Here is a 16,580-nt window from a genome sequence, read left to right as displayed (position 1 = left end):
CTTTATCATTATGCTCATAGTTGACGCGTCTGAGGTCGAGTCCCTCAAGAGCGCGCTAGCCGAGGCCAAGAAGGAGGCGGACGAGGAGAGAGTCGCCCGCTGAAAACATGAAGCGAGGTTGGATGAAGTCCAACAAGAGCTCAAGGCTGCTATAAGCAAATGTGAGTCCTTGGAGCACAAGGTGTCGGATTGAGACTCCAAGCTTGCTACGGAGCTCCAAAGGGCAAAGGAGGCCCGGGTTGAAGCCCAAGGCGCGTGTCGGGAGATCCAAGAGGCAAAGCAGATCGCGGCGGGTAAGGCCTTCAATATTCAGAGCAAATTTGTAAGGAGAAAGTACACCTTACTGACCCGCATTTGGAGTTCTGTAGGAGTGTTTGCGGATCTACCCCGGAGTTTTGCTGATGCTGCGGATTTCTTCCAAGCCGAAGAGGGGATCTCAACAGAGAAGTTGTTCTGGTCGCAGTATCTTGCGCCAGAGCATCCAGTGCCCCTTAGTGATTAGCTGAAGCAGCTGACCGAACTGCATAGGGTGGTCGAACTGGCCATGGACATTATAGTCTGTCTTTGGCCAGCCGAACCCATACCCAGCTGCTACTTTGCGCTTGTGAAGCGGCTAGTCGATGCCTACCCCCGGCTTGACACCATAAAGCGGCCATTCTGTATCGAAGGTGCCCGGATGGCCTTCGCTCTCATCAAGGTGCAGTGGGCAAAGATGAATGACACCAATCTTGCAACCGAGGGACCGCCCACAGGCAAGGAGCACCATACGCCGGAGCGGTATTTCGACGACGTCCTTGAAGGATCTCGCATTGTAGAGGGCCAGTGTTCGAAGGACATCATTTTTGAATGAATGTATATGTGCTGCCAAAACTTTGTATTGATGAAAACAAATCGTTTGTATAATATTTTTCTTGTTTCATCTTAAATTATTTTCCCTCCATTGCGGCTATTTATTGAATTTGAGAGTTGGCCAGTCATCGGGTTCAGCCCCTCACGTAGATAGTACGGGGGTGTTTGGAACATCACAAAAACACACTTAACCCAACAACTTGGTCCTTGAAGGAGGTGTTAGTGCGGCGAACTAGGCAATCAGACTATGTGGCTTTATTACTCTAACTTAGCCATAGGAGTTTGACAATAAGATTGTAGGCACAGCCCCTGGTATTGTTCGATGGTCCGAACATGGGTGGTATAGACGCCCGTCCCGGTGAAGACCGGTTCTTCGCATAACGCGAAAAAACTCGCAAGAGATTTTTAATTAGTTGCCAAATAGCTGACCAGCTCCCCCCGCATTATGACAGTCAGTTTTCGACTTTCTCTACTGAGGTGTTTATCCGGATGAGCCAGAAACACCATCACAGCAGTTCTCCCTTTACTACCTTAGCCAAACAAGCGAAACGTAAGGTAGTAACCACAGGAGCTGGGCAACTCACCTATTGACCAAAGACATGTTTTGGAGCCGATGCATATAATGCTATATTTGGGACGCGAATTATACTCTTAAAAGCGTTCAGAGTTATTGTATTTTGAAGAAGTGTATGCGGCTGAATGGAGCCCCTGGCGATTTAAGTCATGCCGATGTGTACATTACAATTGGACTAAATAAAAAGAGGGAATACAGATTAAGAAATAAGCCAGTACCAAATAGGTTGGGCGAAAAATTGTTTCCATTATAGTCTGGTTGATATGTCAAAATGCATTTGCACAAATAATGCTATGAGCATCGTGGCTATTTTACATACCGAGCACAAGGGAAAGCTGTGTACAGGTACTAAAAAGGGAAGTGGCGATCTTTAAAGATCCTTTAGGTACTCTGCCGTACACCCGCGCTTCTCTTCTCCTTGGTATGTGATCCTTTTAGAGGATCAATGATCGGGTTGCCATAAGGGGCCGGGAAAAAGGGGCGCTTGGCACCATCAAAAGGTGGTGTGGGTTTTAAGGAACCTGAAAAAAGAAAACGAAAATAAGGAGAAAGAGGGTAGGAGGTTCCAGGTAGGGTCGAGCCATATTGTAGACTTTATCTTTGATATGCCTCCATCTTTGCCCATGGTATCTTTAGTGCGTAATTATGTGCACGCGATATATATGCCGCAGCTCGGTTGGGGCTACGACAGAGGCCGAATTGCTAACCGAGCTCCTGACGAGCGGGACTGTCATTCAGCAGGGTTGTCCGGACTCGTTTGACAGGGTCCGGGGGCTTGACTGCCGATGTGGAGTTTGGCTTGATAAGGCTGACCTGTACTTAAGCTACGAGGGCCGCGGTGTTTTCCTCAGTACGGAGGGAGCGATCCGTGTTTCCATGGACTGTTATAACACCATGTGGTCCTGGCATCTTGAGTTTTGGATATGCATAGTGCGGGACTGCATTGAAGCAGGCAAACGCAGTTGGTACGAGCAGTGCATGATAGCCACTGCGGAAAGGGACGATGTCAAAGATCAAGTCTTTGCTTCGGAAGTTGCCTGGCGAACCGAAGACGACCTCCAATGTTATTGAGCCCGTGCAGCGGGCCTCTACACCAGGTATTACTCGTTTGAAGGTAGTTTTGGTGGGCCTGATTCTTGACGAGTCAATACCCATTTTGTGGACTGTGTCCTGATAGAGCAGGTTAAGACTACTGCTGCCGTCCATGAGGACTCCCGTGAGGTGGAATCCATCGATAATTGGGTCGAGGACCAATGCGGCTGAACCTCCATGATGGATACTGGTCGGATGGTCTCTGCGATCAAAGGTGATCGGGCATGCTGACCATGGGTTGAATTTTGGGGCGACCGGCTCTATCGCATAGACGTCAGTTTTGACCTCGGGGGGAATTTCTTCTATCCCCCTGTGTTCAGTGGACGGGGCTCCTCGTCGTCATCCTCGCTGGGCGACCCTTTCCCCGTGTGCTCGGTGTTTATCTGACCGGCCTATTTAAAGACCCAACAACTTCTGTTGGTATGGTTAGTAGGCTTGTCATTGGTGCCATGCATCTGGCAAGGTCGATCGAGTATTTGGTCCAGGCTAGATGAACCGTCTTTGTTTCTTTTGAATGGCTTCTTCCGTTGACCAGGTTTGGAGTCACTGAATTCGGAGTTGACCGCCATGTCTTCGGCATTGACAGTGTTGCTCCGGCACTTGTTTTTGTTGCGTCCAGGCCTGCCGTTGCTATTTCTGGCTTCATAAGTGCCAGGCTCGCTGGTACTGTTGCTGCTACGGGCTAGCCAACTATCTTCGCCTGCACAAAAGCGAGTCATGAGTGATGTGAGGGCTGACATGGACTTCGGCTTTTCTTGGCCAAGGTGTTGGGCGAGCCATTCATCATGAATGCTATGTTTAAAGGCTACTATAGCCTCGGCATCCAGACAATCAACAATTTGATTCTTTTTAATTAGGAACCGGGTCGAGAATTTTCTGGCTGGCTCTCCAGGCTACTGGACTATGTGACTGAGGTCATCAGCGTCCGGAGGCCGGATATAAGTGCCTTGGAAGTTGTCTCTAAACGCATCCTCCAGGTCTTCCCAGCTTCTAATAGACACTACAAGAAATATGTCAACTTGTGACCTTGACTATTGGTCACTGAAAGGTCATTGTTTTTCATTTGCGACCTTTTTTTGACCAAAAACAGAAGGTCAAAAGCTGAGGGTCGTTAACTGACTATAGCGACCTTCTCTGTGAGAAGGTCGTGGACGTTTACAACCAAAATATTCCTACTGTGGCGTTTTGGTCACTAGCAACCTCCCAGGCCACGTAGGCATCCAGCGTGGCAAGCTGATGTGGCACAATATTCAACCCGGTCCAATTAGGTGTTTTACATGGGCCGAGCCCATTAATTCAGCCTTTTATATATGTTTTTTCCTGTCAATTTACGCTAGCTACATGGGCCAAGCCCAGCAATTCGGCCTTTTTGGTTTCTAAGACATAACTTTACGGTCCATTTCTTATTGGGCCTCGGCCTTTTAAAAGTTGACTTTTTTTGGGCCTCAACCTTTTTGCATGCTATTCACGTTTTGGGCCTTGGCCTCTACCAATAAGTAAGTCCAACTCATCAACTGTCTATTTCTCACATTTTCACACTACAAAGAAACAGAACTATTTCATGACAAATATTTCAAATGAAACAGAACTATATACTTGAAATGACCAGACCAGTACAACCAGACTAGTACAAAATACAACTAGACCAATAAGTGTAGCCTATTACAATCTTTACATACTATTCATACAACCAGACCAGTACAAAATACAATCAAACTAGCTATGAACTACAACCAGAATGCTTCATCGTCTTCCTCTTCCAAATTCCAAGAAACAAATCACCTAGCATTAGAAGGATCACGCATCAGAAGCATATAAAATCTTTCAACCATAAATATAGTTTGCTTATAAGAAAACATATGGTCCGATTTCACAATCCATCAGAAACACAGTAACTCTACAGGCAGAAAGTAAACTGAAGGCAACCTCTTTGCACATCACTTATTTATGAACAGAGGGAGTGATATTCAGCTTCTGCAGTCAAAGGAGACCCGTAAACTGAACATACAAGCAACGAAAGCAATTATCAGATATGCTGACTTAATCTCTGTGATTCTTAGATCTAGTCATGCTCGTGTTCTTATGTAAATAAGCTCACCAGTGATGTGGTAATTTGTTTCACTGCATGTAACGATGTCCAGTTGTGTAGCAAGTTTACCGTCCAACCAAACACCCTCTTACAAGCAGAAATGTATTCACTTATATACAGTGTATTTGTAGTGCATAGGAATTTATAGAGCTCTCGAACAAAGCCAGCCGGAGTGGGAAGAGAAGGTAGGATGAACCTTGCGAGCAGTGGAGCAGCGACGTCGGATCTGGGTTGCACGGCGGCACATCACCTCATAGTGGAAGTCATCGAGGACGTCATCAGCGTGGTATACAGCAGTCTTGAGGTCCACTCGCGGACGGCGGGGTCGATCACATCCTTGTACACCTTGTCCTACCCTTGCACGGTGACAAATTAATTAACATTACAAAACTGCTTCATACTAGTAAAAGGCACGTGCCATGCACATACATACTTAAGAATTATTGCAAAATGTTGTATGTAATTGAGAGGGATTGAAGTCATTTTTATTTACTATATCATCAGGCTGTTAGTATTTGTTAACTTATTCATGTAAAGTCCATACACATGCATGCATATAGTGATTAGTCAATCTAATTGAGTAGATGTTTACGTAAAAAAGTATTGGTAGAATAATGGGAAAGCTGGGCAAAAATATTTGTAAAACGAATTGATAAGAGAAAGTAGAAAAATGGAGAGGTTGAGGTTTTTCTTTTAAAAAATGTACAAAGCAGCTTTTGGGCTCTCAGGCACCCATGCTCCTAGTGAGCAATTTATCAAATATGCTTAGTAATAACAAAGGAAAATCATGCATGCAGAATGGGGTGTATTTTAGCATAGCAGAAGGTTTCAAAAAATGATAGGGCTACCAAGATTTGCATGTCATACAAAAACAAATAAATAGAAACATGCCAGAGTTCTTATTTTTGCACAGGCCATATTCGTTCGAATTATTTTACGAAAAAATATCAGTTTATTAAACCTGCAGATTACTACATGTTTCATTTTTTGACAAAAAAAGAGAAAATATTTCTGGCACCAGCGACCTGTCTGATTCACCTTGTTGATGAGGGCAACAGAGCGGGAGACAATCTCGATGTCGTTGCCATTAAGGACCATCTCATCCTTGACCTTCTCGGACTACAGCTCCGCCAGATGCAGCAGTAACACCTCCGACAACCACAACAACAACACCAATAATGACCTGCGTGACATTTCATATCATCATTACAGAATAAAAAAATCAAGACACAGGCAGCAAATATAACTTCAGCATTACGAAATTATCATGTAACTGTTGAGCAGACAGGAATATAGCTTCAGCATTATAGAATTATCATGTAACTGTTGAGCAGATAGGAATATAGCTTCAGCATTACAGAATTATCATGTAACTGTTGACTGTGAAGCTGTCAAACAGAAACCTGATTATAAACTATGGACTATGAGATGTCACAGCCGATCCAGTGGACTGTGAGATGTCAAGCAGAGCAACATCTGCTAGAGCAACAGCTCCATGGACTAAAATAAATGCCCACAAGGATCATGAGAAAGAGCTAAAAAGGTTTGTTGTAAAAGAGTGAACATAAAGCTACCATTAGAGTGTACTACTGCTGAGGCCAGAACCAAACAACTTCAATGGAAACACTAAATGTAAGCGGTAGAACGGATATAAAAGGTAAACAAAATATGAATTATGGTTCACTTAAAATGTGATAGATGTTTAGCAAAATTATGGTTCACTCATACATTCATGAAATTTACTGAACATAAGAAACTCATATATATGACATGTTTGTAATGGCAGAGCAGCAGCGAGGGTAATGCAAATCACTTACCAAAATAGTGGATCAAGCTGAAAATCGGTAACAGAAATTGCAGGATTGAGTATATTTAAGCACTGAAATGTATGATTTCCTACCATGACCCTTGTGGAGACGACAGATGATGACTCCCTGACTCCATGCTTGAAAAGGAAGGAAGTGACAATGGTCATGGCAATGCATGGCAGGGGACCCCCAAACCAGTAGCCGCTGCCCACTCCGTTCCTGGACGAACTTCCCTACGCAAGCGGCCATGTGACTTAGCACCGGCCCCGTGCCGTCCCGTCCGTCACCAGTAGCCCCCCACCCCGCATCGTGCCACAGTAAGTACGTACGTAGCAATTACTGCTGCTAATTAATCCCACGGGTAACTGAAGAAGAGGGGCGCACCTAGGATGCGAGGATCTCGGCGCCGCGGTGGAGGAAGAGGGTGAAGTGGCTGGTGAGGTTGAAGGGCCCCGTGAGCCACCGCCCCGCCGGCACCACCAGCGCCGCGCCGCGGTGGCCCGCGCGCCTGCCCAGGTTCGCCACCGCCCTGCCGAACGCCGCCGTGATGAGCATCTTGTCGTCCCCCACCGGCCCACACTCCGTGACCCTCCGCACGTGCTTCCGGCACCCCGCGCCCCTCGCCGCAGGCGACGTGCCAATGCCGCCCGTGCATAGCACCAGAGCCACCGCCGCGCACAACACCGCCTGTAGCAAGGAAGGAACCAAACCCATCCGTCAGTCTCGATCCGCGCCCGTGCCGGCGCCGAGCAAAAAACATGCTTACCTGAAGCCCGGGGTGTGCTGCGCGCCGGCGAGAGCCGCCTCAACTAGCCAGAATCGAGTGGAGTAGAGGAGTCGCGCGAGGGAGAGAGAGAGGGCTCGCGGGGGAGAAGGGCGTGGGGGAGGCCATGGACGGCGGGGAGCTCGTCCGGAGGGAGGTGGAGGTGGCGATCTAGAAAGGAGGAGGTGGCGGCTGTGATCTGGAAGGGAGGAGGAGTGGTGTGTGGGGGAGAGAGGGGCTAGGGTTCGCTGCACGAGGGAGAGGGGAGAGGATCTGAGGGGGGAGGTAGAGTAAGAAAGAAACAATGGAGGCGGGGGGTGGGTGGAAAATTTCCATGAGGACAGACCTAGGGTTTCGGCTCGGGTGGTTTTGGCCCGTTGGATCCGGAAGCATCCGACGGTGGTTGATGTGTGATCCGTGTGATATGCTCATGGTCCAATCAGAATGAAGCAAACCATTTGATGACCCTATGACCAATATAAATTGGTCGTGATCGATTCAAGATAAAAAAATTCTTTCCATTTTTTAGTGCTCAAAATGAGTATTTTTGTGAAACTCCTATCAAATATTTGTTCAAATGATATCATATTTTGCACAAGTTTACATCATGGATTTGCAAACAATATTGACAAAGGGAGTTTTTATTTCCTTTGCACGAAAAATCAATATTCCATTTTTCGAGTGTCCAACCTAAGTTTGTTTGTGAAGGACCTATAATATATTTGTTGCAAAATTGGACCAAACCATTTTTCTAAAATACTAGGCCATATTTAATGCAGAATTGACCAAATTATTGGGTGTAAAAAGTTTTGATCCACCTCTGGTTAAAAAGACAAATTTTCGCCGATTCAGCTGGAAGCGGGTCAAATTTGAACTGCGGATGCCTCATAGTTTGCTATTTATTTTTTACAAAAATCATTTATAGGTACAAAAGTATCTATTTAATTATAGAAAAACCAAAAAAATTCCAAGATTCAACCACTAGCTAGGAACGGTCATTCCCGCCATTTTGACCGCATTTTGAAACGGGCATAACAAATTCAAAAAAAATCAAAAAATTGGGAAACCTTCACATTGTGTCATTATATGTGGCCAAGTTCCCAGGAAAAATAACAAACTTCTAATACGACAATTATTTTAAAAAAAGTGTTCTGAGAAATGAGCTATCATCTCTGAAGATTCATGGCTTTCAAGCCAAATGATCAATCTTATGGCCACATTCATGGCATATTTTGTTCAAATGATCTCATATTGTGCACAAGGGTGCATATTGGAATGGAAAACAATGTTTCCTAAGGAAGTTTTCATTTTCTTTGGACGAAAAAACTATTTTCCATTTTTCGAGTGCCCAACAGGACGTTTTTTTGTGAAGGACCTCCCAAATAATTGTTGCAAAATTGGACCAAATAATTTTTCTAAAATAGTAGGCCATATTTAATTCACAATTGACCAAATGGTTGGGTGTAAAAAGTTTTGATCCACCTCTGGTGAAAAACACAAATTGCCGTCGATTTAGTTGGAAACGGGTCAAATTTTAACTGTAGCTGCCTCATAGTTTGCTCTTTATTTTTTCCAAAAATCATTTTTAGGTATATAAGTATCTATTTAATCATAGAAACACCAAAAATATTCCAAGATTCGACCACTAGCTAGGAACGGTCAAGCCCGCCGTTTTGACCGCATTTTGAAACGGGCATAAAAAATTCAAAAAAAATCAAAAAATTGGAAAGCCTTTGCATTGTGTCATTATGTGTGAACAAGTTTCTAGGAAAAATAATAAACTTGTAATACGGTAATTATTTTAAAAAAGTGTTCTCAGAAATGAGCTATCACGCGTGAAGATTCATGGCTTTCAAGCCAAATGATCAATCTTATGGCCACATTCATGGCATAGTTTGTTCAAATGATCTCATATTGTGCACGAGGGTGCATCTTGGAATTCCAAACAATGTTGCCTAAGGAAGTTTTCATTTTCTTTGCATGGAAAATTCATTTTTCATTTTCTGAGTGCCCAAAAGGAGGGTTTTTTGTGAAGGAACTACCAAATAATTGTTGCAAAATTGGACCTAATCAATTTTATAAAATACTAGGCCATATATAATGCACAATTGACAAAATGGTTGGGTGAAAAATGTTTTGATCCACCTCTGGTGAAAAAGACAAATTGCCATCGATTTAGATGGAAACGGGTCAAATTTGAACTGTAGCTGCCTCATAGTTTGCTCTTTATTTTTTCCAAAAATCAGTTCTAGGTACGTAAGTATCTATTTAATCATAGAAACACCAAAAAAATTCCAAGATTCAACTACTAGCGAGGAACGGTAAAGCCCGCCGTTTTGACCGCATTTTGAAACGGGCATAAAAAATTCAAAAAAAATGAAAAAATTGGAAAACCTTCGCATTGTGTCATTATATGTGACCAAGTTTCCAGGAAAAATAATAAACTTGTAATACGGTAATTATTTTAAAATAGTGTTCTCAGAAATGAGCTGTCATGCGTGAAGATTCATGGCTTTCAAGCCAAATGATCAATCTTATGGCCACATTCATGGCATAGTTTGTTCAAATGATCTCATATTGTGCACGAGGGTGCATCTTGGAATTCCAAACAATGTTGCCTAAGGAATTTTTCATTTTCTTTGCACGGAAAATTCATTTTTCATTTTCCGAGTGCCCAAAAGCAGGGTTTTTTGTGAAGGAACTACCAAATAATTATTGCAAAATTGGACCTAATTAATTTTATAAAATACTAGGCCATATATAGTGCACAATTGACAAAATGGTTGGGTGTCAAAATTTTTGATCCACCTCTGGTGAAAAAGACAAATTCCCGTCGATTCAGTTGGAAGCGGGTCAAATTTGAACTGCAGCTGCCTCATAGTTTGCTCTTTATTTTTCCAGAAATCATTTCTAGGTAAATAAGTATCTATTTAATCAGAAATACATGGTTTGATGGCGAGACATCGAGGTTTGGACGGTGGCCGAGGGCCCCAACTCTAGAGCGCGTAAGCTCGCATGCCCGCCGCGTGGTCACCGCGTGACCGTGGCGTTGCCATGTGTTCTGGGCGGCCTAGGCATGTCTAGTGGGTTGGGCACTCCCCAGGTAGGTGCTAGGATGAAAATCACAACATAAGATTCTCACGAGGAGGCCGATCGATGCTCAAATGTGAATAAGCAGCCAAGTGTTTGATTTGTGGTACGGGAAACACACATGGCTAATGGCGTGAGTTTTGGCTGAGGATGATCAGTTACTAAGAAGACTATCTTCACAAATTTTCACCTCAAAAGGAGCAGCCTAGGTGGTACTTGCTTTACAAACTACCACACTGGACATAAATACGAATGTTGAAGCTGGGCTCAAAATAATGAATGGATTGAGCTGGCATTTGGTGGAGGATGGTTATTTGGGCATAGGAAAGCATTGTAGAAAATGGATACCATTTGGACATGCCAAAGTGGTACTTCCTTCACAAAGTGCTGCTCTGAACAGAATAGGAAAATGAATATTTTCGAATTATTTTTGAACTAGGCAAGGAATGTTTTTACATATTTGACGAAGATATGACACAACGAATTTTTGAGATTTTTTTGGGAATTTTGGGAATGACAGAAATATAGGTTGCTTCACAACCTAGGGCAAAAACTGCCACATGGACATGACACATAGGCAAAACTGATGAGGTGGCGCCTAGTCATAGCAACCCACCAAAATTTATAAGGCTATGACCATCTATATTGGTCGTTACCAACTAGAAATAAGGCAGCGGACTAGCGCTGTTTGCTTTATGACCTTTTCGTGTAAGGAAATTACGACCTTTCTCACCAAAATGGTCGCAATGGTTTAGGGTTTGGAGCCCCTCGAACAGCTTTTGACCAATTGGTCTGAAATGGTCATAGATCTATGACCAATTCTTCCAGGGTCACTGACAGAAGGTCACTAGTTGACATATTTCTTGTAGTGAGAGTTTTCTGGAAGACTATTTAACCAGTGTCGAGGTGGTCCCTTAAGTTTTAGTGGGAGGTAATGGCGTGTAAATCCTCACTGCAAGCCATGTGAATGTGGAGAAGAAAGTCTTCAATTCATACTGCAGGATCCGTTGTGCCATCGTATGATTCAATGTTCAAGGTTTTAAACCCTTCTTGGAATTAATGCTCCATTACCTCATCAGTGAAGCATAGGGGGTGTGCGGTGCCTCTGTATTGGGTAACGTCACGACGCTGTTTGGGTAGAGTCCGTATGCGGTTTTCGGCCCGGGTGAAGGTGTGCTTGTCGCTGATGTCTACTACACAACCTTCTTCTTGTAGACGTTGTTGGGCCTCCAAGTGCAGAGGTTTGTGGGAGAGTAGAAAATTTCCCTCAAGTGGATGACCTAAGGTTTATCTATCTGTGGGAGGCGTAGGATGAAGATGGTCTCTCTCAAACAACCCTGCAACCAAATAACAAAGAGTCTCTTGTGTCCCCAACACACCCAATACAATGGCGAATTGTATAGGTGCACTAGTTCGGCGAAGAGATGGTGATACAAGTGCAATATGGATGGTAGATATAGGTTATTGTAATATGAAAATATAAAAACAGCAAGGTAACTAATGATAAAATTGAGCGTAAATGGTATTGCAATGCTAGGAACAAGGCCTAGGGTTCATACTTTCACTAGTGCAAGTTCTCTCAACATTAATAACATAATTGGATCATATAACTATCACTCAACATGCAACAAAGAGTCACGCCAAAGTCACTAATAGCGGAGAACAAACAAGAGATTATTGTAGGTTACAAAACCACCTCAAAGTTATTCTTTCTGATCGATCTATTCAAGAGTCTGTAGTAAAATAACACGAAGCTATTCTTTCCGTTCGATCTATCCTGGATTTCGTACTAGAATAAAACCTTAAGACACAAATCAACCAAAACCCTAATGTCACCTAGATACTCCAATGTCACCTCAAGTATCTGCGGGTATGATTACACGATAGGCATCAAACAATCTCAGATTCATCTATTCAAACCAACACAAAGTACTTCAAAGAGTGCCCCAAAGTTTCTACCAGAGGGTCAATACGAAAACGTGTGCCAACCCCTATGCATAAGTTCACAAGGTCACAGAACCCACAAGTTGATCACTAAAACATACACCAAGTAGATCACGTGAATATCCCATTGTCACCACAGATAAGCACATGCAAGACATACATCAAGTGTTCTTAAATCCTTAAAGACTCAATCCAATAAGATAACTTCAAAGGGAAAACTCAATCCATTACAACAGAGTAGAGGGGGAGAAACATCATAAGATCCAACTATAATAGCAAAGCTTGCGATACATCAAGACCGTGCCATATCAAGAACACAAGAGAGAGAGATCAAACACATAGCTACTGGTACATACCCTCAGCCCCGAGGGTGAACTACTCCCTCCTCGTCATGGAGAGTGCCGAGATGATGAAGATGACCACCGGTGAGGGATCCCCCCTCCAGCAGGGTGCCCGAACAGGGTCGCGATTGGTTTTTGGTGGCTACAGAGGCTTGCGTCGGCGGAACTCCCGATCTATTGTGTTTCTGGATGTTTTCGGGGAATATGGGTATATATAGGAGGAAGAAGTGGGTCGGTGGAGCTGCGAGGGGCCCACGAGGGTGGGGGAGTGTGCCTCCCTTCCTTGTGGCCTCCTCTCTTCTTTCTTGACGTCCACTCCAAGTCCTCTGGATCACATTTGTTCCAAAAATCACTCTCCCTAAGGTTTCATTCCGTTTGGACTCCGTTTGATATTCCTTTTCTGTGAAACACTGAAATAGACAAAAAACATCAATTTGGACTGGGCCTCCGGTCAATAGGTTAGTCCCAAAAATAATATAAAAGTGCATATAAGTGCATATAAAACATCCAAGGTTCATAATTAAATAGCGTGGAACAATCAAAACTTATAGATACGTTGGAGACGTATCAAGCATCCCCAAGCTTAAATCATGCTCGTCCTCGAGTAGGTAAATGACAAAAACAGAATTTTTGATGTGGAATGCTACTTAACATAATTTTCAATGTAATTTTATTTATTGTGGCATGAATATTAAGATCCATAAGATTCAAAACAAAAGTTTAATATTGACATAATGATAATAATACTTCAAGCATACTAATAAATCAATCATGTCTTCTCAAAATAACATGGCCAAAGAAAGTTATCCCTACAAAATCATATAGTCTGGCTATGCTCTATATTCATCACACAAAGTATTTAATCATGCAAAAACCCGGTTTCAGCCAATCAATTGTTCCATACTTTAGTAATTTCAAACTTTTCCAACTTTCACGCAATACATGAGCGTGAGCCATGAACATAGCAACATTGTGAAATAGAATGGTGGTTGTGGAGAAGACAAAAAGGAGAAGATAGTCTCACATCAACTAGGCATATCAACGGGCTAGGGAGATGCCCATCAATTGATGCCAATGCAAGGAGTAGGGATTGCCATGCAACGAATGCACTAGAGCTATAAGTGTATGAAAGCTCAACAAAAGAAACTAAGTAGGTGTGCATTCAACTTGCTTGCTCATGAAGACCTAGGGTATTTGAGGAAGCTCATTGTTGGAATATACAAGCCAAGTTCTATAATGAAAAATTCCCACTAGTATATGAAAGTGACAAAATAAGAGACTCTCTATCATAAAGGTCATGGTGCTACTTTGAAGCACAAGTGCGGAGAAAGGATAGTAACATTGTCCACTTTTTTTCATTTTTTGGCCCTTCCTTTTTTTATTTGGCCTTTTTTTCTTTTTTTCAAGGGACAATGCTCTAATAATGATCATCATCACACTTCTATTTATTTACAACTCATGAATTACAACTCGAACAAAATATGACTCTATATGAGTGCCTTCGGCGGTGTACCGGGATGGGCAATGAATCAAGAGTGACATGTATGAAAAATTATGCATGGTGGATTTGCCACAAATACGATGTCAACTACATGATCATGCAAGGCAATATGACAATGATGAAACGTGGAAAGTTGCATGGTAATGTATCTCGGAATAGCTATGGAAATGCCATAATTGGTAGGTATGGTGGCTGTTTTGAGGAAGATATAAGGAGGTTTATGTGTGATAGAGTGTATCATATCACGGGGTTTGGATGCACCGGCGAAGTTTGCACCAACTCTCAAGGGGAGAAAGGGCAATCCACCTTATCGAAGAGGCTAGCAATGATGGAAAGGTGAGAGTGCGTATAATCCATGGACTCAACATTAGTCATAAAGAACTCACATACTTATTGCAAAAATCTACAAGTCATCAAAACCAAGCACTACATGCATGCTCCTAGGGGAAGGGTTGGTCGGAGTTAACCATCGTGCGATCCTGACCTCCACACAAAGGATCACAATCAAAGAAATACCTCATGATTCAAATTTGTTACACAATGGTTACCATACGTGCATGCTACGGGACTTGCAAACTCCAACACAAGTATTTCTCAAATTTACAATTACTCAACTAGCATGACTCTAATATCACCATCCTCATGTCTCAAAACAATCATAAAGAATAAAACTTCTCATAGTATTCAATGCACTTTATATGAAAGTTTTTATTATATCCTTCTTGGATGACCATCACATTAGGACTAATATTATAACCAAAGAAAATTACCATGCTATTTAAAAATCTCAAAATAATCTAAGTGAAGCATGAGAGTTCATATATTTCTTCAAATTAAAACCACAACCATGCTCTAAACAGATATAAGTGAAGCACTAGAGCAAATGACAAACTACTCCGAAAGATAAAAGTGAAGATCAATGAGTACTCAAATAATTATGCAACTATGTGAAGACTCTTTAACATTTAAGAATTTCAGATCTTGGGATATTATTCAAATAGAAAGCAAAAAAAAATGACGCTCCAAGCAAAACACATATCATGTGGTGAATAAAAATATAGCTCCAAGTAAAGTTACCAATGAATGAAGACGAAAGAGGGGATGCCATCCGGGGCATCCCCAAGCTTAGGATCTTTTTTGTCCTTGAATATTGCCTTTGGGTGCCTTGGGCATCCCCAATCTTAGGCTCTTGCCACTCCTTATACCATAGTACATCGAATCTTTACCCAAAACTTGGAAACTTTCAACACAAAACTCAACAGAAAACTCGTAAGCTCCGTTAGTATAAGAAAATAAATCACCACTTTTGGTACTGTTGTGAACTCATTGTAAATTCATATTGGTGTAATATCTACTGTATTCCAACTTCTAAATGGTGCATACCCTCCGATACTACTCATAGATTCATCAAAATATGCAAACAACACATAGAAAACAGAATCTGTCAAAAACAGAACAGTCTGTAGTAATCTGTAACTCTCGAATACTTCTGTAACTCCAAAAATCCTACCAAATTAGGAAAACCTGAGAAATTGTATACAAATCCAGAGCAAAAATAATCAGATCAAAAGAACGTTTCTGTAAATTATCAAAACTAATTTACTGGGCGCAAAAGTTTCTGATTTTCAGCAGGATCAACACAACTATCACCATAAGCTATCCTAAAAGTCTTACTTGGAACTTTATTGAAACAAAAGCTATAAAACATGATTACTACGGTAGCATAATCATGTGGACACACAAAAACAGTAAGGTTAAATATTGGGTTGTCTCCCAACAAGCGCTTTTCTTTAATGCCTTTCTAGCTAGGCATGATGATGACAATGATGCTCACATAAAAGATAAGAATAGAAACATAACGGGAGCATCATGAAGCACATTACTATCACATTGAAGCCTAACCCACTTCCTATTCATAGGGATTTTGTGAGCAAAAAACTTATGGGAACAAGTATCAACTAGCATAGGAAGGTAAAACAAGCATAGCTTCAAGATTTTCAACACATAGAGAGTAAACTTGATATTATTGCAATTCCTACAAGCATATGTTCCTCCCTCATAATAATTTTCAGTAGCATCATGAATGAATTCAACAATATAACCATCACATAAAGCATTATTTTCATGATGCACAAGCATGTAAATTTTACTACTCTCCACATAAGCAAATTTCTTCTCATGAATAGTAGTGGGAGCAAACTCAACAAAATAACTATCATGTGAAGCATAATCAAATTGAAAATTAAAATCATGATGACAAGTTTCATGGTTATGTTTGTTCTTTATGGCATACGTATCATCACAATAATCATCATAAATAGGATGCATGTTTTCATCATAATAAATTTGCTCATCAAAACTTGGGGGACAAAAAATATCATATTCATCAAACATAGCATCCCCAAACTTGTGGCTTTGCATATCGTTAGCATCATGGGTATTCAAAGAATTCATACTAACAACATTGCAATCATGCTCATCATTCACATATTTAGTGCCAAACATTTTAATGCATTCTTCCTCTAGCAA

The sequence above is a fragment of the Triticum aestivum genome, chromosome 4A (assembly GCF_018294505.1).
Source record: "Triticum aestivum cultivar Chinese Spring chromosome 4A, IWGSC CS RefSeq v2.1, whole genome shotgun sequence".
NCBI classification, from domain to species: domain Eukaryota; kingdom Viridiplantae; phylum Streptophyta; class Magnoliopsida; order Poales; family Poaceae; genus Triticum; species Triticum aestivum.
Note: the sequence above shows the minus strand (reverse complement) of the source record.